This window comes from Cryptomeria japonica, chromosome 2, assembly GCF_030272615.1.
Source record: "Cryptomeria japonica chromosome 2, Sugi_1.0, whole genome shotgun sequence".
NCBI lineage: Eukaryota > Viridiplantae > Streptophyta > Pinopsida > Cupressales > Cupressaceae > Cryptomeria > Cryptomeria japonica.
In genome coordinates, this window is record NC_081406.1 from 241,837,607 (window position 1) to 241,862,936 (window position 25,330).

The window sequence follows — 25,330 nt, forward strand, 5'->3', positions numbered from 1 at the left end:
AAGCTAGAAAATAGGCATATCTTATAAAACTGATTTAACCAAAGTGGCTCTGCCTGCAGAGGAAAGCCATTTCCCTTTCCATGAGCTGATTCTCGATTTGATCTTATCCACTAATTTGTTCCACAAATTAGAGGGACTCCTATCTTTGTCAAGGGGGATGCCTAAATATTTGCAAGGAAGGGATCCTATACTAATTTCCAAAGCATTACTAATATCTTTTTCAAGAGGGGGTTCAATGTTGAACGTAAAGATAGCAGATTTAGCTAAGTTAACCTCTTGACCTGAGGCTCTCATGTAAGAATTGAGGATGTTTTTAAAAGTGTGGGCCTCCCTTAAGTCACCTTGTTCGAAGAGCATTGTATCATCCACAAATTGTTGGTGGGTAAAGGGGGGAAGGTTTTTAGTGATGGGAATGCCTTGAATCTTCCCAATCTTCTTAGCCATCATAATAGTAGTTCTTCCCAGGGCCTCGGCCATAATGATAAAGAGGAAGGGGGATATAGGGTCCCCCTGCCTAAGCCCTCTCAAACTACTAAAGAAGCCTATTGGGGAGCCATTAACTAGAACAGAGAATCTTGGGGAGGATATGCACTCAAAGATAAGGTTGATCCAAGTTTTTGAGAAGCCAAAGGCCTCTAGGCATTTGCAGAGGAAACGCCAATCAACTTTGTCATAAGCTTTATTGATGTCCAATTTGATTAACATGCTTGGTGATTTGTTAAGCTGAACTGAATGCAAAGCTTCCTGGGCAATGATTACTCCATCATAGATTGATCTTTCCATGACAAAACCGGTTTGTTCTTCACTAATAATAACTAGAAGGAGATTTTGGAGTCTAGCTGCTAAGGTTTTAGTTAACAGTTTGTACAAAGTGTTGCATAGAGCAATTGGTCTAAAGTCATTGAAACTCTTCGGGTTTTCCTTTTTTGGAATGAGGGCGAGAAAGGTATTATTGACTTCTTTAAGAATATTTCCTGAGTTTCTTACCCCTTCCAAGGCTTCCGTGATTTCTGTTCCCATAAAATCCCAGCATTTTGAAAAAAGTTGGTTGGGAAGTCATCTAGACCCGGAGCTTTGTCTAGGTTCATTTTGAAGAGGGCAGATTTGACCTTCTCCACTGAAAATTTCTTTAGAAGGGTTTGGTTATGGTCACTGGTTATGAGTTTCAGAATATTCTTGATGAAGCCGCGTTGGCCCTTAAGGTCAGAGCCTTCAAGATTGTTTAGGATACTCTCATAGAAGTTAGCTGCTTCAGACGCAACCATATCTGATTCAATCAGGATGGAACCCTGGGAGTTCCTAATTTGAGAAATTCGATTGACTCCTCTCCTTTGCTTAGTACTATTGTGGAAGAACTTGGTATTACGATCTCCTTCCCTCAGCCAGGTCTCTCTAGATTTTTGTTTCCAGAAGATTTCCTCATAGGCTAATATCTTTCCATAATCTGAGAGAAGGGCCTTCTCCTTAAGGAAAAGGCTGTCATCCATCCCTCTTTTCATGACCTCAATATTTACCCTGTTAAGATCGTTCTCTATTGATGATTTTTTGTCAAAGATGTTACCAAATTTGGTCCTATTCCACTCTAAGAGATTTCATTTAATAAGTTTTAGCTTGCTTGCAACAATAAACATCTTTGATCCTGAGAAAGTGGAGCTACTCCACCATTCTTCAAGTAGGCTTAGAAAATTTTCATCTCTAAACCACATATTTTCGAATTTGAAGGGTCATTTTTTTGGGGTAAAATCTGATAATAAGTTTAATTGAAGAGGAAAGTGGTCTGATCCTAATAGAGGAAGAGGCTCTGCCTTCAAGGAGTAATCCAGTCCTAAGAGCCCACCATGGATAAAAAACCTATCAAGCTTTTCTGCTATGTTACAAAATCCAGATCTTCTATTGTTCCAGGTGAAGGCATTATCTGCTGTCTTAATTTCCAGCAAGGAATTCCTATTGATCCAGAGATTGAAATCTATAGCTGAAGGGGGGAGCCTGTTGCTTCCCTCTCTTTTATCTGAGGTTTTAGTAATGGCATTAAAATCTCCTCCAATGATGCTGAGGTTGTTCGAGAAGTTTTTAAGAAAGATCTCAATGTCCTTCCATACTTTCACCTTATCATTGTTCTGAATGGGGCCATAGACATTAATCAATTTAAATCTGAGGTTATTTTTGTGGATTACCACTTCTCCTCCTATCCAGTTTTGCTGGACCTCTAGAGGTGTGAACGAAAGAGATCTAGGATCCCAAATGATAGTTAGGCCCCCTGAAGCACCAGAGGCTGGGGAGTGATTAAGTTGTCTAACCCCTAGTGTTTGCCCAAAGATAGAAATCTCGGATACATTCATTTTTGTTTCTTGAATTAATATTAAGTCAGGTTTAGATATAGAGATACAACGCTTTAAGATGCGTTGTTTGTTAGGGGCATTCAATCCCCTAACATTCCATGTTATGATTTTCATGGCTCAGTGGGGAGGTACGTCCCCTCCCCTACATTAAAAAGAGTTGATATTTTGGATTGACCCTTCGCTTCTCCATCCTTCAGTCTTAATTTGGCTAAGGATCTCCTACCCCTTCTTTTACTGAGTTTAGCACAATCTGGGGAATCTTTACTTTTGCCCGAGCAGAGAATGCCTAAAGTGTTAGGATGCTGATTTTCCTCACTCTCTGATGCTATGAAGAATTCCTCTATGTCTATGTTAACTCTAGTAATATTAACCAAGTTGTTAACGAGGAGATCTCTCTGTCTTTCCAGTTCTTTATTATCACAGATTTCTTCAATCAATTGATCCATGAGGTCCTTTACTACTTCTTCCCCTATAAAGTTGGCGATGATATCAACTTCCTTTGCTACTTGATCATCCCCAGAAGCTTGAGTTGTGACAAGGTCAGTCTTCGGGGAAGAGGGACTTGCCTTTTCCTCAAGAGGGGTTATCATATTTGAGACTGGGGAGATTTGATGGGATTGTTGTGAAATCCTATCTAGATCTTGGGTAGAGATGCCCTCATCTTTTGGAAGTGATAGGGTGGTAAGATCCCTCGAAGGGGAAGTATTTGAGGAATACTCTCTGTCTTGTAAGATAAGAGAGCCTACTGGTGACATAACCATGCCGGATTGTTCGTTCTGAGGAAGCCCTTCACAAATTTCCCTTTCTTCTAAATTATCCACCCTTCTATTAGGGTCCCCCTTGGGAGGGACAAGCGGTAGAGGAGGTTGAGGCTGAGAACATAGAAGCTTAATTGGGGCTTTCCGACCACAAGGAGCCATAGAGGGAGGATTAGTGCTGAGTTTATTAAAACCTGTGATGGTGAATCCTCCTCCGTTCACAAATTTAATTGGAGCTACTCTTGGTTCAGAAATTAATTTAGGGTAAGCATTTTTCCTTGGTCTATCCATTTCAAAAGGGTCGTTGTAGAAGGGTAATTCAAGAGATAAACTCCGATTTCCATACTTTAGTGTTACTGAATCGATGTTTTTAATGTTTACATTCATGTTGACAATCATAACATTGTTAAAGAAACTTAAAGCAGACTTTTTAGCTTCAACAAATTTGCCTATTTTATTCCCTAAAATTCTCAAGAAGTCATTATTTCTTAATTTGATTGGAATTCTATCGAGAGATATGGCTCTATTGACCATACACGAATTTAACAGTGACAGATGAAAGAGGGTTTGCCACTCCCAACAATCAAAACCTAAGCCCTTAAACTCGGGCAAACCCCTATTTAATACTAAGCTTTTAAAATTTTGATTACCACATTCAATAGCTAAGAATTGATCAGGGAGGATATCAATTTTTCCCTGGTTATTGAAGGAAGACACCATCCAGTTGACAATTTGTTCAGACGGGATCCCCCAACCTTTCCATCGTGCAAAAAACATTCTTTTGTTGCAATGCATTCGATACCTATCCAATGTATGGGAATCAATGTCAATGGTTATCCCATTGGGGCTATCTTTGGCGGAATTGCCACCAAACATTTTGATATTTGAAGTCGTTGGACTGTTTGTTCGACTAGGTTTTACGGAACCTTCCTTCCACCCAGGGTTGGGATGTCGCTTTAAGCAATTCGCTTGCTTTTCTGCCTTCTTGTTATGACGCCTTACCAGTTGCCATTTTTTATCCCCATCTTGGAGCGAAGGAAGGGAAGCCCTAGCCGATACAATCAGTGGGTATTTTGTTTTAGCAAAAAAGGCTTCTTGCTTGCCGATCCGAGATTCAGCTCGGCTGAATTCATTTGCCCTAACATCATTCGCCAGAACCGCAAAGCGGTTTCCATAACCGTGATACACATTTCGCAGAGGAAAGGGCTGGTCGAAAAGAGAGAGGCTATTTCTGCCTTTCGCATGCCTCGCCATTTCGCAGAGTTTAATTACTTATATACATCACAAACCAACATTACTTGACAATTAACACATAACAATATATTAACAATGTTCAGTATATTAATGATATTATTATTAATTATATTCTTAGTTTATGCACACATTTCATAGGTTGGTATTTTTCCTTTGATAATATGATGGTTTGATGAGAACCTAATATAGAAAAAGAACAAACACATGTTCTAATTATTGAGATAAAAAAAAAAAAAAACATATTATAATGGTCTTTTATTTATACTTTTATCATATTCGCTCATATATATTTACATATACACCAATATATAAAAATAAACGAACCTAACTATCACTTTGAAATGTTTATTCCATCAGTTTAGATGGAGGTGGTCACATTTTCTCTCTAGACTAGGTTGCATCCACTGGAGCAAACTATACCCATGATTTAGAATTGTTTAAAAACTCAAACTCTCCAATACGGTCATGCTAGAAGTATGACTGCTAACCATCAACTACTTTCTCTGATGAAAGAAGTCAACAACTCTTCATCAAGGAAATCTACTCCTCCACCTTAAATTGTAAACTGCATTCCAATCACAATTTCCAAAGTTTCATTCCTTATCAGTGTCTTAAACAATGAAAACAATTAAAGTAACTTTAATTCCTTGTACCAATAAATCATTTGAATCAAACACAAAGTCAAAAGTGCAGATAAAAGAAGATCCATGGAAGCCCAATAGCCAAGGTTGCGTGGAACCCGTAGTGATGCCTAACATAACATCAACACCACACGACAATCAAGTACGTTAGCTTTGAGTCCAAGTGTGGTGAGACTTGTGAAACATGGATTGCGTCACTACTCATAATAATATTGGGTTACGTATGGAATTTTGCCTACTTTACTTTAATTATTAGTTTTCGCTAGCACGCATCCATTTCAGTTGTATACCCGTATTGATTTTTTAATTTTTTTAATAGTAAATTGATCCAAAAAATAATTATATATTATAAGTAATTGTCCCATATAAATTAGGGACACAATGATTATAGGAGTTATCTATTCTCCACAAAATCTGCAAATCACAACGGATTTATTCGTCATTTCTATCGGTACGATCTTTTTAATCTACTTTTTTAATGTTGTAAAAATGTTAAAAATCAACTAAAAAACAATTGTGTTATGCAAATTTGTGTTTTTTATCAGGTGTTGTTTTGTATGGAAAATAACCACCACCATAATTATATATATGTCTATGCCTTTTAAGTATTTTTTTATTGGGTTTTATGATTTTATTATTTTTTAATTACTGAAAGGTTGTTTTTTCTTTAATAAATTGAATAGTTTAAATTCTTAGAATAAAATTTTTATTTTAATTTAATAGAAAGAGTAAATTTGGGTTTTTGAAAAGATTCAAATATATTTATAATGTTTAATTAAGTTTTAATAATATAGACAAGTAATCAAATATGAAATAAATATAAGAATAATATTAAGGTGATAACTAACTACTACAAAATTTTAAAAAATAGTTCATAGAATGTATAAAAAGTAAGCAAACAAGCAAGACAAAACTCTTATAACAATGAATAATGTAAAGTTACTTTAAGACAAAAGGCTTCAACAAGCTTTGAATTTTATCTGTGGTCTTTCTCTCAAAAAAATTGTTGTAGGAGCCCTTCCTGACCTCCCTCACAAACATCTGAACAACTCTAGGGGTCAACATCTCCTTACTTCTTATCTCTCTGTTTGGTGAAATAATGAATGGGGGATTCCCTAATTGTAGTAGGGTAATTTGCACTTCCCTATATTCCACTATGTGGTTAGCCTCAATCAACATTGTTTGAACTAAGGAAACATTTTTCTAAGGTAACACAATAACCTACTCTCTTCAAACAATTTGCATCTTCTTTTTTGCTTTGTAAGCTATAAAGGAGTGACCCACTTTGTGCCAAATGTAGAAAATAGTGAAAGAGTGTTCAAGCATAATTTTTTGTCTTGACTCGTCATTTTTTGAAGAAAAATAATTGAAGATGGAAGAGGTTTATCCACATTAGCATATACTCAAAATCTAGAATGTAACAAAGGGGATCTAGACTTGGTAATTATATTAATAGCCACAGGTTTACTAGAGGAATTAGAAATGCCATTTATTTAACCTCATAATCTTAGTACTTCAAGGGTAAACCAAAAATCCTAACTGAGACTTGGACTCTACAAATGAAATCTTTCTCATGATCAAAACCTAGCTTTCATTTACTAAGCATGCACCAAAAATATGGACTGTCTAAGAGAGTTTGGATGCATGCCTCATGAGACAAAAAGGAAAACATGATGACGACATCTCCCATAGTTAAAATCTCAACATGGTGACACAAGCTTCATTTCCTAAGAGCTCATCTTCTTAGCACATCAATGTTTGGTCTAAAGCTAATAAAATTTCCAAAAAGAGAGTTCTAAATCCTAAAGGATAATCTTTCAACAATTAATGCAAGGACCCCAAGATGCCACCCTTAGTCATCCTTATGTGGTTTTGAAAAGAAAGGCAAACTAGGTTGCAAACAAAACCTACCTTTGAGAAATTCAAATCAAGATTTCTAACCAACTTTAATACAAGATAGTTACACACCAATGATTTCATTTACACACCCTTCAGAAGAAGGCAACCCAAAAATCTCACCATCAACAACTTCCCCATCCTCTTTATAAGGTTCAACATCACAATGACCACTAGCGTGCATAGGAGATGAAGGAGAAACACAACTTTCTTCAAGCACCACACCAAAGCGAACCACCATTTGAAGAGCCGACAAACTTTATTGAGATAGTAATTATTTATTTGAACTAATTCGTTTAGGAATTAGACCTTTTGCCCTTTTTAATACATCTTCACAATAGGCACAAGCGTAGAAATCTAGGCAACTCGTAGATAGAGATAGCACCACCATGAGCAAGAAGCTTTGGAGACCTCTCCATCTATAATTTCCCCTACACCATTACTCAACACACCAAATCCACATCCAATATCCACACTAGAATGAGGAGGGAAATATTGACCCCCTCAACTGAATCCTACTCTAAAATAGTTGACTCAAAAAATCAACCTTACACTCCATCTACTTTCAAACACCCCACATTACTCGCAAGACAAGGAGGAAGAAGAAAGCCTCTATGCATTCAATCTCTCAAACCAAGAGCAAAAAAATCCCTATTCACCTATGGAACAACAAGGTGTAAAAAAAATTTACAATTTTGGTAGCAGAAAGAGAAAAAGTCATCATTCACAAGAAACCTATTGGCCTTTCACTTAGATGTCTAACAAATTTTCTTCCTCTTGATCCCAACTACCATTCCAATTTTCATTGAAATCTTCATGTTCTTAACTATCTTTATCTTTATTTTCATCTTCATCTTCCTTGTAACTTCCTAGCTTTTTTTTCTTCATCTCAATTCAAAAACCTTTTTCCTACTCTTCATCATCATTTCTTCCCAATATAAATTTTAAATTTTTTAATCTATAATTAAAAAAATTATTTAATCGATGTTTATAGGAGATAAGAAGTGGACCATTAGAGAATGGCATTTTGTCCTAAGTCTCTTATAGATGACATGATAGTTTAGTGAGTGGATAATTTTTACAAACATTTTCATTCATAATAAAAGTTACAAGATTATATTAATGTTGATTTTCTAAGTCAACAAATTTAAAATAATTTTAATAATAAAGTTTAAAAATAAATAATTAAAAATTATATACAAAGAAAGTCATTTAGTTGATTTTTACTTGTAAATTTAATCATTTTTGAAGATTTTGGATGGTTTCAATTTTTAGTTTTAAAATTTAACTTTGCACAATGTTGAGTTGTGTTGTGCTTCCAAAGATCTCTACACTCAATGCTTCTAGCAATCTATATGCTTGTCCTCATGAGGTTGACCATCCTGATGGCTCTACCATTTTAATCTCCCTCAACCTGGATGTAGACAAGGGATGTTCTTGCCATTTTAGGCATGGATCTAACACTACTCTAGTGGCCTTTCCATGCCCTAAGCCTAGTCGGAGTTCTCCTATCCTTTGTCCCAAATCATGCCCCATGAATCCTTCTCCCAGGGTGGCTTTGGGTTGTCATGTTCCTACCTAATTTCCTCTTAATGATGTAGACATTTTAAGTGATGATGAAGAGTCTTGTGCTACATTTGGTTCCTCCTTCAAGGATGTAATTGTCCATGACACCCTAAAAAATAGGATGAAACCTTCTGCATAAGATGTATAGCCAAGAAAGAGTTAGAATTCTTTAGATCCTTAGGTGCACTCAAAGGTCAACTTGAAAAATATAATTACTTTCAAATAGACTGCTTCCTCCTCATTTTTTAGTGTGTGTAGAGGATTTTTAAAAAGTTATCCAAGGAGAGCATTTTTTCATCATGAAAGGTTTAATTGGTCAATTTAATCACTTTTAGCCTAGACTCTTAGACTTGTACAAATAGATCACTATCAACCAATGCATGGCAACCTATGTTGAAAGGTAATCTAGAAGTTAACCATTGTGTATAGGGATTTTTTATTATGGTTTGACTGAAAGTGGGATCAAGATTCTATTTTATGTGAACTATGGTATTGGGGACAAAGATTTCTCCTCAAACCCTAACATCTAAAGTTTAACCCTCTTATTGAATCATTCATGGTGAAATCTATTTGGCTCTATCTCCTAAATCTACCAGTATAGTTTTGATGTGATTATGATTTTGAAACTATTATCTAAACTCCTTGGGTAAATTTTTATTAGTAGATACAAACCCCACCACCTTCACTCACATCCCCATGGATTTAGACATTTCAATAGATCTCCCAACTGATATGACCCTCAAGGTTGTTAACCACAATTGGTCATAACCTCTATATTTTGAAGGCTTTCCCTTTTGATGTTGAAGATGTTTTGAAATAGGGCACATTGCAACCAATTGTTCCAAGCACAAGATTAAAATCGATTATCAAAGTCCTTGGTGGGTCAACACTCTTCCAAAACATTATATTGTGGATGCTCCTCTTGCGCATTTTGTGAAGGTCTTGAACCACATTCCACTTCTCCTCAAGTTATGTGGGTTCCTCTCTCGTAAGTAACAAATGAGAAAAATGGGAGCAACATGTAAATAAGAAATGGGGTTGCTTTATCCAACCTTCAACAACTTCAAAATCTCCTCAGATGAATGACATTTCTAGGACTATAAACAAAACTATGATTTCTTATAGGCCTTTGGATTTCCTAGTGAAGGTTAGCTCAAGGGAAAATGGTAACAACGCTCGAAGAAAAATACAATAACTCGCTAAGAATCTCCCTCAATCAGACCAAGAATGGAGAGAAGTTAAGAGGAACAAAATTAAACCTTCTTACCAAATGACACCTAGATCTTCCAAAAATGGAAAGAATCCTTAAAGTGAAATGTTTTTGTGCTTTCATGTTTCGATGACTTGTAAGTTGGTTACATTAGTTATTTATTAAGAGGTTTGACTATTGTAGCTATCCTTATGTACCCCTATTCATAGGGCATGCACTTTATCATTCATTGTTTAAAAAATTATTTGGGGTACGACTCCCTTATACCTATCTTATTAAGAGGAAAATTATTCTTTTAAAATATAATTAAATATTTAGTGTTAGGAAAATGATGTCTCAACCTTGCAATAAAAAAGGTTGTTGATAAATGAGCATGGGGCATTGTAGGGTGAAGTAGCCCCCTTGCGATTTTTCAGGGGGATGCCCCCCTTGGCGGGGGGTCCGAGGACTATACACCCCAACAAGGGGTTCAAGGGAAATGCCCCTGAAAGCCACATTTAATATATAATTTAGCATTGTAAATATCAACCATTTATCATTAGGTCATAGATCTAACGGTAAATTTTTTGTGTCCTTTGCTTTCCCTAAAGGCAACTCTATTTAATGAGGGCAGTGCATCACGAATTTGTATTGTAATGTACTTTGAGAGTTTGATAGTTATTGAGTTGCCTCTAGATCTCTATTTGTGGTATACCTATGATAAGCGTGCATTGCAATTATCTTGTAATTTGTTGTTGATTTTTTAATAACATATTAGGTGGCTTTTGGAGTGTGGTATTTTTCTCCCAAAAGGGTTTTCCCCACATAAATCATTGAGTTGTGGTATGCATGTCATTTATGCTTATTTATATTAAGTTTTTGTAACTGTTGTAAAGATCTAAAAAAATTGCATAACCCTCCTCTCAAGGTTAATGTAGGAAGTTGTTCCCTTAACTTCCTTACATTTAGCACTTCACATTTGAGATAGTCAGATATTTAAAGAAGGTAGTTCTCATATGAAGGTATTGAGTAGACTTTATATTTAACAAGGAAACATGTTTTAAGAAGGGTGATTTATATATAAAGGTGTTCATTATTATTATGTTTTAAATTTGATGATTATTTGTGATGGTTGATAAATTTTTAATTGATAATTAGTTTTTGAAATATTATTTATAGTGGATATACATGATATAGTATAAATAAATAGATTATTACTATCAATTTAACATTTTATAAATAAATTTATAGAAAATTTATGATTATATTCAAAAATGCAATTAATATTTTGCAGGTATTTTATGATTAGGAACACACAAAATACAAACAACAATCAAATTTAAATTTTGATTATCATAGAAGCAAACTATGACCAATATTTTTTTTTCTATTATTATTTTGATTGTCACTGAGTTAATAAAGAAAAGGTCAGAGATATTGACAACAACGATAACAATGTCAATGACACAAACTACAATGCTTAGAATTACAATAGTGGGGATAATAAGAATGATGATGATGATTGTAGCCCAATGGCCATGATTGTAATAACCAAAATGCCATTTAGATTTTACTTATATAGAATCCAATAAAATGTTTATACAAAGAAATTTATTTGGAATCCTCTTGACTAAGTATGATATTATGATTTTTATTTTTTTTAGGGTAAATAAAGAGTTTTTTCAAAAGGCCTCCACCCTAGTACAAGCTAAACTATCATAAACACCATAGCTACAATTCAGAAATAGCCAACCTACAACAAAGAAACAACTACTCCACTCCAATAGAAACTAACCAAAAAAAAATTGACATTAAGATTAAATGAATGTTAATACTAACATTTAGAATCTTTACACTTTTACCAACTAAAATTCTTTTACAATCTTTAAATTATTCTAAATTAAAATATAATTATGAAAATAAATAATGAATTAAAAAATGATCAAGTTAATGAATGATTAAAATACTTAAAATGAAACACAATTTAAGCTTCTAATTTATTGAATCAAAATGTGCTCAATATAACCTTGTTTACCTTTTGTAAGAATATCTTACAATTGTATAATGGGTATGTAGGTAAAATGAACTTCCTCTTTTATTTCATTTGAATTAAAAATATATAAATCTTTTTTTAAGATAATTTTTTTAATATATTAGATTTTCTATCACTATTAAGATTTATGATATTTTGATTATTATATAATTTTATTTTTTAATCTTTAATATTTTTATAAATAATATATAATTTCAAATGTACATTATATCATCATAAATGTTCTAATGTTTCAATCATCTATCAAAATATTTTTTATTAGTAAATATTTTAATTCTATTTAATTTTAAAAATATATCTTTTCATATAGTTTATAAAACATCTAAATCTTCAAAAAATATTGAAAAACCCATGTTTTTATCCATGTAACCACTCCTATACTTACATACTATTACTAAATCTAAAACAGAGAAACAAACTATTAGCAGTCTTGACTAACCCTGCGTATGAGAAAACCAAACAAACTTTGCAAAAACTAAGAGAATGGCTTCTTACAACTTAGCCAGAAATCCTCTTTCTTGAAATCGCCTTTTTTCCTTGATTTCTTCACTTCATCCAACCCCAACATCTGGTCAATTTGCTCCCTACTCCGCAAGTAGTCTTTGATGTATTCCCAACCCACCTATGCTTCCTCCTGTTGGACTTCTTGATCCATGTCTGCATCCCATATCAGGAAAGGTCTCAAGGGTGGTATGAATTCCACAGAGTGTATCCATTCCCCATTGATGGATACAAAACGTTCCTCTGGTCGCACCAAGATCATGAAGGTTTCCATCTTAAACTTTTTCTCCTCCTTGATGCACTCCCTCATAACCCACATTACATTTTGGACTTTGTTCCTAATTTGAGCCCCCAAGCAAAGAAAATTGAGACCAAATCTACATTAGTTCTATACCTAAATTTAGAATCCATGTATTCTCTTCCCAACAAGATGTCCACCATTTGGAAGAACTTTAGGTCTTCAATCTTGAAGACATTTCTCATCTTGTCCTCTAAAATCTTCCCCATAAATGCCAACTGTTGTTTTGTTGTTTCTCATTCAATCTTTGTGCTCCCCTTGCCAACACTGCCCCTTTGTTGTTTCTCACGATGCATCCAGCTCTCGATACACCTAGATTACCTTTGGATGCACTGTTGAAGTTAATTTTGATCCAACCCACTTCCAGTTTAACCCAAATTTCATTGCCCTTGACACTTTGAGAAAAATTAACCTTGACAAGCCCATTAGCAGATCATCATCTATCAAAATCTTATTGCTAATATATATTTTATTTTAATTTTTATATTTATATTATGATAAAATATATTTTGAAATTTTGAAACAATAAATAATAAAATATTATCAAATTATTTTTATTAAAATATGCCTCCACTCCAAAATAGTATTATAGAATAAGATTTTTTTTTCCAATTTTTAAAGTATATTTCATTTACTTCCTAACTTAGTTAAAAAACATATATAAATATAAAATATAAAAATGGATTGATTGAATACAATTGTATGAAACTTATATTAAGATAATTATATTAGAAAGGAATGCATTCAAACTCTCAACAACCACAGAGCAATAATGGTTTTTAGATATAAGGTGATTAAACTCTTATTATATAGTAATTGGTCTAATTTTGATCTAATTTTTATATATTTTAAGAGTTTTAATTTGTTTAATTTAAATTTTTAATTTTTAAAATTAAATATTAAATTTTTAATTCAATTGTTGCATGTTGAATATAGTCTAAACTAATTTAAGTATAATCTATTCAATTTAATATTCGTATTGCATCCTAAGAGCACATTCAATGGTTGGTTGTCTAGTATCATTGTAGAAACAATTGTAGGGAGAATAAATCTTTGGGTAGCAAGTTCCCAAACAATGTCTATTGGCATCATTTTTCCAAATACAAATCATAGACATAAAAGTGAACAAGTTATAGAGATCCAAATCAAATAAATTCAACTCTATAATCACCTTAGATTTAGTTATGTAAACAAATTCAATTCTACCCTCATGGAAGTGAACCAAACAATCACATAATGAATTTCTAGTTCTAATATGTATGTTTGCCTAAGAAGTCCTAATTTTTTTTACATTGATAAATCAAATTTTAATACATTTGACAAAATCAAAACTTATACTATATTTAAAATTAAATACCATTATATAGATATTTAATTTATAAACTAATTATAATATTTACTACATTATCAATTATCAATTTCTTATCTTAAAAATTTTTATTCAATATTACTATTTGATTAATTATACTAAAATATTTATAAAAAGATATTTTAAATAACAATAAATTGATTGTTTCACATTAAACATTTAAATATTAAATAGCACATATTAGAAAAACTAATATTTATGAAACATTTATTTGTTCATAATCATCTTCAGCCTCACTCACTGATCAACAATACATTCAGCTGATATTACTAATCAGCAAACTGAAATAGAATGCTGTCCATAGACACAGAACAATCTGAAAATACTAGAGAACCTATAACTACACAAACTTCTGGATCTTAGATTCAAAAGTACAAAAAGTTAAAAGAGGCATTACTAATTTATTTACTTGCACTGCACATCTTCAGTTCAATCTCCTACACTTGCACTTAAGATGGCATCATTCTGTAATCAGAATCTGCTAACCTTTCAGATCTGTCATGGAAACAATTAAGGGGAGAGGACATATAGTACTAGAGCATTTTAATTTTACATTTCTCAAAATTATATCAGATAATTTTTTGAATCATTTTCAATTTTATAGTAGTCTATTTGACAAGGTCTCTGCTTATAATTAAAGCTTCAGGTCCACATCATCAAAAATATGATACCACATCAACATGCTTTTTATTGAGGTGTTCAAAAAGACCTCTCAAAAAAGTAGATCAATAATTGTACATTAAAGCTATAATAGTTGTGCATTAATTTATATTCTCTATATGCACTGATATAACATCATATGATTCGTTACTTTTTTAGATTCAAAGAATCCATTTCTTGCAATTATTTGTTACTCATGATCACTACAGACAACTTTAAAATCACAGCTACTAGTCTTATACAATGAAAAATGTTGAACATTAAATCAACAAATATTATCTCAATTATAAGAACATGCTAAAAAACAGAATCCTTCCTTAATAATCACCCCAAGCCTGCTTCTGTATTTAGGTCTCTGAGTTTCAGTCCAGGAAGTCAACAGTTTCTATAAGAATGAAGTAATTTAGCACACAGCCCTGCCCAAAATAATAAGGAGCTAAAAAGGTGTTTCTGAAATTTAGGATCTCTTAGTTTCAGTATAGGAAGCAAAAAGCCTCTTTAATGAACAAAACTGGGGACTACAGAATAAGTTACTGTGGAGAAGGCTATTTTTTTTTTGGGGAATGAATGATTGTGGTTAAGATGGTGGGCTTCTCAGTATTTTTTGGGTTAGTATTTTTTGGGTTATGTAATTATGTTATAAGTTTGTTGTTTTGTTTTTTATTTTATCATGTGTAATTTTGTTTGTATTCATGTTTTGGATCATATTTTATGATGGATCATCATCAGAATGAGAGAACTGTAAGAATAAAAAATCTCACACGGTAAAATTCAACTCTCTCATTCTGATGATAGATCATTGATGTGATCTGAAACATCGATACAAACAAAATCACACACAGTAAAATCCAAAAATAAAATAACAAACATTATAGACTAGAGAAATTGCCCAATTGATCTGCTTACTGTAACAAAATAAAAATTACCTAAACTCGACGATAAAACATTATGCATTGTCATGTGAGAAAAAGAAGGTACGTAGTCAAGTTAGAAGATTAAAATATCTGACTTTTAACACCAGATTGCACGATTATTGTGCATAGATAATAATTGAGAGATGAAAGAGATTCATAGAATATTAGATAACAATATCAATCAGGAACAGGGTTTGCAATAAATGTTTCTGGTCGATATGTTTACATCTTTCTTCTGTTCGGTAATAACTAAGACGATAGCTTAGAGGTGCTTCTGTCCTTTCTAGCCCCGCTATGCTTTTGTGCTTTGGGTGTGCCCCCTGTGATTATCGTTTACTGAATTTTCCTTCTAAGCAAGTAGCATGAAATATAAACATACACACAGCATCTAAAAGACTTCGAGTCATTGACAGTGAAATATACAGATATTTTGATATAAATGGATGGTAAGTAACTTAGGGTTTACAAACTGCATTATTAGGCCTTGGCCTTCCAATCACTTCTTCAAGAAAAAGATGATAGATGTTGAAGAGAGGTTGCATCAAACTTTAAATGTGTTGCTGGCCCAAAACTCATGTTTGGCTTTTGTTGTGGATTTGCATCAAATTATCATAACTCAATAAGAGAGTTACAGGACAGAATTCAACTGGTGTTGCAGCTAACATCCTTAAATCAAAAGTAGTGTTGTTCAATTCATCTGAAAAATAAAATTTATTGTCAATCAACTGGAGATTGTGGAAGCTTGGCTTGTTTCCCAGTCTGTAACTCACAGGCTTGGCAAAAATCCTGGAGTCCCAAACAACCAATGAAGCATTTTGTCTTCCTGTCACAATGCTACTACACAGAGGTTCATTCTCGCACCCATTCTTGATATGATTCACCATAACCAAGCTATCCTTGATCAAAGTCTCATTCAGGCATTTGGCTACTTGAACATTCCAAAGGCGAACAACATTACCAGTAGAAGATAGCACATCTTCTGTTATGCCCAGCAGCTTCTGAGGTCTTCGGTCACAATTATCCTGCCATACCTTTGTATGGTTAGGGTCTTGGATAAAATACTCAGGAAAACTATGGGCATTCAATCCAAGCCTCTCCCTACTCTTATTCCTTGCCAAAACAGACTTAATAAGCAAAAGCTTGTTCAATCCACACTGGCTTTCAAAAGATTCCAGCCCTTCCCAGTTACAGAAGCCAACAAAGGGGTCCAACATCCATAACTTTTCTCCTTTGTGTTCTTCATTGTCGTGATTAAAAACAAACCAAATACCCTTCAATTTGTCCCTTTTTTCCCCATGAAAAACCAACTCTGATGAAGAAAAAGAGGGTGATTTATTAAGGCCTCTTTTGTTTACAGAATCAGCAACCCCACTACATCTAAATTCCTCTGTTAGACTGACCTGGTTATGCCTAGGAAATGTGCTGCCAAAGTTATCAGTCACACATTCCCATTTCTTGAAACTGGGAAATCTTAAGACCGGTTTTGAAAATGGGTCTCTTAAGGGAGATAAAGGAACAGATTTTAGAACTTTACATGGTGAATCTGGCCCTAATGATTTCTCAAAAACTATCATCATTTCAGTCTCAATAAAACGTGTACTACATAGAGTTTTCCTATCAGACTCTCTTGCATCACATAAAATTAAACTATCACACAGAGAAGAACTCTTACTCTCACTCCTGTGACACCCTTTTTCTGTAGTAGCCTGCTTTCTGCAACTGGGCAGTTCCAAGTCATCAAGATTCATTTTCCTATACATGTTGAGATCATCACTGAGAATGACACCATCAGTCTTCCTTAATCTATTATTGCCTGAACCAGAGGAAGAAAAGCAAGAAGATTGGACCATTACTCTCACTCGGGCACTCTTTCCCCGCCAGATAAAACCAATGCAGAACACTTTAGTTCCTCTAAATCCCCAAAGAGTCAAAACTAAAGCCAGAACCAGAATCATCCAGGTGCCAAAACTATTGGATATGGCTGAAATCCCAGGGGCAGTGTAATCCCAAAGTGGGTTTTGCAGGCAAGTATTGGCCATTGAAGCATCCAGATGATCCATCACAGCCAAGTAAACAGGAATCTAAATGAAACCCAAACTGAAAATCATGCAGTTGGGTGTGAAGTGCGAATAATGTAATCAACACCTAACTGCCTTGCTTTGGAGTCCAATTGTTATACATGGTTAGGAAGTACCCAGTATTGGCATCAGAAGAGGCGATGCCATTGAGATTCCCAATAGATGCCCATTGTAAATTCTGATTCCTCTAACCCAATGTGTCCACTTAAATGCATGGCATCCATATCTTTGGGTTTAGTTTGTACTTTATAATCATATTCCACGAACAAGGTAGGCATATAAACTATATGTGCGTAAACCAAGGTCTTATAATTGTAGCAAGAAGAAGAGTCTTTTCAGGTGTTTGGAATTATTGAGCCTTCTAAGCCATCTATTTTTGGCCTTTTTATACCCATTGGCTTATCACCTTCCATACATTTTAAAATTAAAAGAATGATGAGAATATTAGTAATAATCATTGAAATATTTTATATAATTCGTTGGTATTTAGAGTATGAGATAAAAGCATGAATAATTGATTAATTTCTTAGATTAAATTTGTATGCAGTCACTTAGATTATGATTTCAATTTCGTCACTTTTATCTAATTTGAATCTTCATAAATCGCAAAATAAAAATATATTATCATCTTTAACAATTATATTTGAGGAAATCGTTATAGCTAACTTCGCAAATCTATAGATCTTAAACAGTACATCAGATCTCAACGATTTTTTTTGTTGTTGTCTTTATATGCAACTTAACTGCTTATAGCTATTGTTTTGGCTTCTAGGTAGTAATGACACACGATATGGGATTTGTTATGCTTGCAAGGATAAAAAAATGGTCATTTCAAAGTGTCGCTCAATACCTACTTAAAGATGACCCGATAATCGTGCAATACAACCAACTCAAAAATGGCCAATACTTATGCACAAATGTCCCATAGTCGTGCACTATGGATACCAATAAAGTTGCACAACTCTTCCAATTAAAGTCCAAAAATTCTAACTAGAGGAGGTAAAGTGGGTGTCTATTAATACATATGAAATTTATTAATGGACTTTTAGTTATCATTTTTTTTTATTTCTTTAAAGTTAATAATTGAAAGTATGGATGACTAAGGAGTAAATGATAATTAGAACATGGCCACTAACTAGTAACTCGTGCTCTTCCCCTACTTATGATTAAGTTGGATTTTTTTTTCTTTAAACTATTTGTTTGTAGTTCTATTCATTGTATGTGCTTCGACTCAATAAACATATATATAATATTACACTCCAATCATATGCAATTTTCCAATAAAAAAATTAAACTCTAACCATTTATCTCTCTTATTTTGATTTGACTATTCTTCCACTAAAATTTAAAAAGATAAATAAATCAATAATAAATTATATTTATTGGTCACTCTTCTAAGAATAAATATAAATAAATGGATTAGGTTTAAGGGTCAATATCAAAGAAAATGCATATAAATAAGTGATTAGGTTTATGAGTCAATATTATAGCGATGCCTTATCATTACAAAACAAGGCTTCCACCATTTAATCAAATGATGTGATATAAAATATGTTACCTCGTAGTGTATGGTAGTTTGGTGCGAGGTGGACAAAATTGGGTCAAGAAGCACTCAACTTTATATTATTGTGAGAAATAAATTAATTTTATAATCATAAGAAGCGTAATGGGTATTTATATATTGGAAAATTATAAGAAAATTGTTTTGTTAGCTTTTCAAATGAAATTTAAATGTGTTTAGATATTTATATGTAAAGTAAGGATTTTAAATAAATTAAAGTAAATAAAAGAAATGATTGGTGTTTTTAAAATGATAAAAAAAAAATTAAAAATTATGTTATATGGGGAAAAAATAATTTTAACTAAAATTATGTTATCTTCTTTTTTTCTTTTTATTAATTCACATGATTATAATTGTATTCATTTATTTGATATTTCTAGATTAATAGTGTTGACACTATCATGTCCTTCATGTGATTTATATCTATTAGTCTAAAGTAATCTAATGATAACCATAAATTGAAAGTCTTATAATACTAAATCATATTACTAATATTTTAAATGCTTACATCAAAATGGAGAGTAAAGAAAGTACAACAACTTGACCTACTGAAATTATAATTGAAGTCCCTCTTGTTTATTATTGATATTATTGATATTTGATATGTTGGAGCTAAAGATTAGCTTTGATACTTGTAGACACCTAAAATTGTCATGTCTAATTAAATAAATATCTTTATTTATTTAATTATTTTATCCTAATTCTTCTATTAATTAAATAAATCCTTATTTACTTAATTAATTCATTTATCTTCTTCTAGCCTTATTTCTCATTTAAATAAATACAATTATTTATTTAAATTACCCTTTTCCTAAATTAAATAAATATCTTATTTATTTAATTGATCCCACTTCCTCTATTAATTAAATAAATCTTTATTTATTTAATTAATTCATTAACCTTTTCTACCTATGACACATGTCATTCATCTCTTAATTCCTACACTACCTACCCTCTTATTATTTTCTTATTTCCTCCACCTACCCTCTAATCATAGCCGACCTCTTTTTACACCTCTCAATCTTTATCCCTCCATTTCATATAGTGTCTTCTATATAAGAGGATCCTTCCTTCATTATCAACCCCAATTAACTAACCAATTGACTACTTGATCAATTGACGACACTACGCCTTTGCACTTTCATATGTGATCCTACTTGCAACCACATTTCTGTTCTTTGTTGAGCTCTTGTGCATATAAAATCTAAGAGCAAATATATCAAGCAAGATCAATGGAGATAGGAAGAATGGAGATCCAAACCCTATTGGACATGTGATGGTATAATCTTTGTGATTTTATTTGATTTGCATTGTCTTAGGTAATATTCATATGTTATGGTGGATCTTTGTTATTGTTAGGCTAGGGTTTTTGTGGTTGAATTCATTTAGTCTTTCATCATTGTTGTTATCCATTTTCACCATATACATTTTGGCATGCCCGGTGGGACTCTTGTCCCTTTTGCATTTAACATCTTTTGTTGCTGATTTTGTTTTGAGGTTGCAGATCTGACATTTCCGACAACATTTTGATATTTCGCATCTGCGCACTTTCGGATTGCGTTTTTTATTTTCTGTCACGTCTGTGACATCTGGAACTGCGTCTGCGTATTCGACAATTTTTTTTTTTTGCAGATTTCGGGAAACGCGTTTGTATTCCACAGTCGCGTCTGTGAGGTCTTCAGGCGCATCTACATTAGGAAAACGCGTCTACGTTCGAGAGTCGTGTCTATGTCAGACCTAGGCACGTTTGTGTGTTATGGTAGCGTCTTTGTCTGTGACAACTGCGTTTGTGTTCGGTTGTTGCATTTTTTTTTGTTTCATTGATTTAGTTTTGCGTCATTCAGATTTGAGATCTGGTTTATTTTGAGCTAACATTTTCAGATCTAGCTAACAAAAGTGGTATAGCTTATCTTGGAAGCAAAATCATTTTGTTGAAGGCCCCTATTTCACAAAGTCTTTTGGATCTAAAATTTACCTAACTTGTGTGCTTGCAGGAAGGGGTGATTATTTGAAACAATCCAAACTACTAAAAGATTTTTGTTGCAAGACCTTGGCAAGGGTTTTTTATCGTTATTATGTGCCTTGTTTTCATAGATTAGCAAACAATTCAATTGGTGCACTAAAATTGAATCATTGTCTTTTGTGTCTTGAGCAATAGGCTCTTTTTGTTTAATCTTTAGAGGGTCTGTCTCCCCGTGTGGTCATTAGGACTACTAGTGAGGAGAGAACGACCCAAGTAGTAGCAAAAGAAAAGCCATCTTCTTCCAAACCACTATAAATAACTGTATTCATGGTGAAAACTATGGATAACGTGTGCTGATTAGTTCATACCAACACTATGTCTCTCCATAAATCCATTTGATCAAATTTATTTGATCATTTGTAGGGCGTAACCCCTACCGGCTGGGAGCCTTCTATATTTACAGAGTTGAAAGTGTTGCATGTATGGCCACACGAGCGGATGCCCTTACTAGCACCTTTTTGTTTTAGAAGCCAAAATCCTTCTAGTTGTTGGGGCAAGAGGTCAGACCTTTGGTAGCGGCCCACACACATACAGTTCTTAGTAGAGATACAAAGTTCACCACAAGGAGTTTTCATGGGGACTGATGCTTGGCTACCCCAAGAAGTGAGTGTCAAGGGTGGAGCCAATGGGGTCAAGCATCTAAGTATCCGCTCTGAATAGCGTAGCCTTGGGGGAAACTCCATGTGGGATCAACAACTATTGTCTTGGCCAGCCATAAGAATTGTGCTTAACTTATTTTGAACAATCAAACATTCAGGACCAAACATTAAAACATTGTGTCTTTTGTGTCTTCAAGTGTATGCAAAACATTTTTACATCAAACAACACACTTGTCTTTGAGTCATTTTGGGAAGTCTAAACACTTGCAAACATTGGGTCCTGATCAACACTGTGTCCTCTTGTCACGAAAAATAGTCAAAAAAATTCAGATTTGATCACAACAAGCAACTTCACAGATTGGAAAAATTGCACAAAGTTTGCAAAAATGCGTCTGTGTCTGACAAAATAGTGTTTGTGTCTTCTAAATGCATCTGTGAAGGGCAGAAACACGTCTGTGTCTTTTGAGCAACATTGCATTATCTCAGAAATGCGTCTGTGTTTGACAGAACCATGTTTGTGTCATTTAAGCACGTCTGTGTCTGACAGAATAGCGTTTGTGTCCTTTTAGCACGTCTGTGAAGTATACAGGCACATCTGTGTTCAAGATTGAAAACTTTCATAATTCAACAAACAAGAACAGTCAATTTCAGACTTATTGAGCTTCCTAGGTTATTTCTCTGGGGTTTTCATCTAGCATTCAACCTGTCTTTGGGTCTCACAAAGTCCATTATTTCTTTACACCTTACATTACATTCACATTTGTCTAAACTTGAGTCAAAAGGTCACTTGCTTGTCCTCATCATACTTTGTCAACACATTACATACAACAACATTTTGCTAAGTGGTCCCTCATCAAGATCTATCACCTTTGGGTTTCATTTGGTCTTACTTAGAGTCAAGGTCAACTTACCTCATCAAGAGAAACTATCATCTCTTTGGAAGCCACACCTACTCTACTACATACATACTTGGTCTTACACTTGGACATTGCAAGTAAACCTCAGATTCATTTACATTCCATCCAACTCTTGGTCTTCCATACTCTTTCCATTTTAATCTAGTCTCACACATCTTGGTCAAGACCTAGTTCATGGTTGAAACCCGTTCCCAAAAATCTAAGAGAGAAACTAAAGAGGCTGAAGAGTCCACAAACATGAGTTCCTATGAGTATGACAATGATATCTTTTTCAATTCTAATCATACTACATTACCTGACATGGATGCTTATAGAAAGATTCCAAATGTTGAGCACATGGACACTACAAACAACAATGATACACACAATGACAATATGGACAATTTTTCCGTACATTCAGCAGAAGTGGAAGACACCATTATGAATCCTTATTTCAATCGATTGGTTGAGGAAATAATGAGGAGAGATAGACAATGCTTTCTACAAGTGATGGCACAAAGTGGAACCAAGATCCCTCATGATTTTGACATGTCTCAAATAATGGAAAATTGACCTTTGCAAGAATCTCACTCCAACATGGATCAAAGAAGGCCTAATAGTGGAGGCAATAGAGGACCACATATGGTACCTGAATCACCATCATCTTTGTTTCAAAAACCAGAGGTCCCTCACACACATGGTCAAGCATATGATACTCACCTTCGCAGATCATTATGGAGGTCTTATGTAGAAAAATATGCTCAATCACATACCAATGCTAAGGATCAACAACCAAAACAATTGGATATTCAAAGGCATGCTCAAAATTTGGACACAAGGAAACCCCGCGTCCAATTTGGGGGCAACACACTAGAGAAAACTCATGACATGCCTATAGAGTATGGTATACATGGACAAAGCAGATATTCCATTCCTCATCATGACTCTATACCAAGTGGTCCATATACACAACATCATTATAGACCTCATCCATATCAACATGTGTATGATCATTATCATCCATATATGCAACATGCTCCTCCTCCAATTGGTGCCTCAAGCATGGGGTATGGTCCAAGAAGTCGGACTCCATCGAAGAACAATTTGGAGCAACAAATCAGAGACTTACAAAAGAAAATGGAGGACATAAATACACCGAAGCCAACTTACACAATGAGAGACATATGTCCCTATCCATTTGACAAGAGCATTCCAATGCCTCCTTTTCCTGCACACTTTGTGACACCTAAGTTTGATAAGTATAGAGGAAAAGGGGATTCTAAGGCACATATAAGGCAATTTTTCACAGCTTGCATTGAGGTAGCAGTAGAAGAGACATATTTGATGAGATTATTCCCACAGAGCTTAGGTGATCAAGCTATGGAATGGTTCTCCCAACTTCCACTCGGAATTAAGTCATGGGGTGACTTAGCAGAGGCATTTATCCAACATTTCTCATACAACATAGAGACAGACATATTATTCACTACTTTGTGCAACACCAAGCAAAAAGATGGAGAGTCTTTTTCATCATTTTTACAAAGATGGAGGAATTTAGCGAGCAAATGCTCTTGTGAAATTCCACAAAAACAAATGGTAGAAATGTTCACCCAGAATGTTAACAAAGACATTGGTTATGACCTAAGAAAAGCTTGTTTGTCCACCTTCAAGGATGTCATTGAAAAAGGCTTAGCAACAGAAAAGGTCCTAATTGAACAAGGAATCATTAATATATTCAAGGAAAACAAAGATGACTTTAAAGGAAAAGATAAGCCAAGATTTTGGAACAAAAACAAGAACACAGTTAATGATGGTGTTGTGGATGCCAATACAGTGCAACCCAAAATCATTTTTTCCGGATCAAGCTCTACAAACAATCAAGTGAATACTCAGACAACTTCCAGATCACGAAGGAAGTATACCCCATTGGGAGAACCACTTGAATCAGTTTTCAAGAAGCTAGTGGCAAACAAAGTAATCACAGTTCCAAATTTTCCTCCATATGAACCAAAGGTCAAACCAAATTGGTGGAATGATGATGAGTATTGTGAATTTCACAAGAGCAAGGGTCATAAGACGGGGAATTGCCATCGATTGAAGAACATCATACAAGATCTTATTGATAGAGGTGACATTGAGATCGAGGGACACTCATCCAATCAAGAACATGAAATGTTTAAGGAACCATTCCCAAAGCATGACAAGGGAAAAGTTGCAGCCACAGATGACCAAACCAACTATACCAGAGCATCCTATAGCTATGATTCAACTATCAATCGCATTTCGATGGACAATTATGTCTCTACCATTATCATCATGGACAAAATGCCTGAGAATTCTACCAAAGACCCAAGATTGTCCTAAAAGGCATTGGATCTTCTTCCAAACCTACCTCTGAATGTCATGTTACAACTCGTCGAGGTAAATTCACTTTGCAAGGTGCTCCAGCTAAAAACATTGCTTCCTCATCAACCAAGCATGAGTGCGATCTTGTAGAACACTTAGGGAAGACACCCGAGCTTATTTCAATCCTTGAGCTCTTACGCATATCCCCCGCACATAAAGCTATTCTTGAGAAAATCTTGAGAGACACTTTTGTCCCTACTTATCTGAACATGAACCAGTTTCAAGCCATGGTGGGATACCTTTCCATTCGACACTCCCTTACATTCACAGAAGCCGATGACGCCTCCGTGAGCCAACCACATAATGCACCATTACACATTGAAACCTTC